The following is a 964-nucleotide window of genomic DNA, read 5'->3' on the forward strand; positions in this document are numbered from 1 at the left end:
CCTTGAAGATAAAGTAAAGGAAGAAGAGAGAGAAACAGGACAGCAGAAGTGGAGGATACTTGAAATAAGGTGGACAGGAAAGAAATTTCTAAAGAGGTGATGTGTGTGCATGCTCAGTCATGTCTGACTCTGCAATCCCACAAACTACTGTAGCCTGTCAGGTTCCTCTGTCCATGGAATTCTCCAGGCAAGAATACTGGAGTGAGTAGCCATTCCCTTCTCCAGGGGATCTTTCTGACCCAGTTATTGAACCAGGTCTCCTGCAGTGCGGGCAGACTCTTTGCTATCTGAGCCACCAGGGGAACCCAGAGAGGTGATACTTGAACTTAAATCAAAATGGTGTTAGGAGTGCTCGCTTTGGCAGCCTGATGTGAAGTCTCTCAGTCATGTCCGACTTTTTGGGACCTCATGGATTGTAGCCTACCAGGCTCCTCCATCCATGGGATTTTTCCAGGTAAGAGTACTGGAGTGGGATGCCATTTCAATTGGAAAGATACAGAGATTAGCAGGGCCCCTGCACCAGGGTAACACACAAAGTCATGAAGCGTCCCATACGTTTTTATACAGAGTGAAGTGAGTGAGAAAGAGAAAGATAAGTATCATATTCTAACACATATATATGGAATCTAGAAAAGTGGTACTGAGGAATTTATTTACAGGCAGCAATAGAGAAACAGACATAGAGAATAGACTTATGGACATGGGGAGAGGGGAGGAGAGGGTGAGATGTGTGGAGAGAGTAACATGGAAACTTACATTACCATGTATAAAATAGATAGCCAACGGGAATTTGCTAAAAGGCTCAGGAAACTCAAACAGGAGCTCTGCATCAATCTTAGAGGGGTGGGATGGGGCGGGAGATGGGAGGGAGCTTCAGAAGGGAGAGGATATATGTACACCTATGGCTGATTCATGTTGAGGTTTGACAGGAAACAACAAAATTCTGTAAAGCAATTATCCTTTG

The 964-nt window shown here is 44.7% G+C and overlaps 1 non-coding gene across 1 annotated transcript; it reads left to right on the forward strand.

Annotated features, from left to right (window-relative positions):
• Positions 1-448: 448 nt before the first annotated feature.
• LOC138081561 (U6 spliceosomal RNA) lies at positions 449-559 on the forward strand. Its single transcript, XR_011145021.1, has one exon. It is a non-coding gene; the product is annotated as a U6 spliceosomal RNA (small nuclear RNA).
• Positions 560-964: the final 405 nt, after the last annotated feature.

This window comes from Capricornis sumatraensis, chromosome 6 (genome assembly GCF_032405125.1).
Source record: "Capricornis sumatraensis isolate serow.1 chromosome 6, serow.2, whole genome shotgun sequence".
Classification (NCBI taxonomy): domain Eukaryota; kingdom Metazoa; phylum Chordata; class Mammalia; order Artiodactyla; family Bovidae; genus Capricornis; species Capricornis sumatraensis.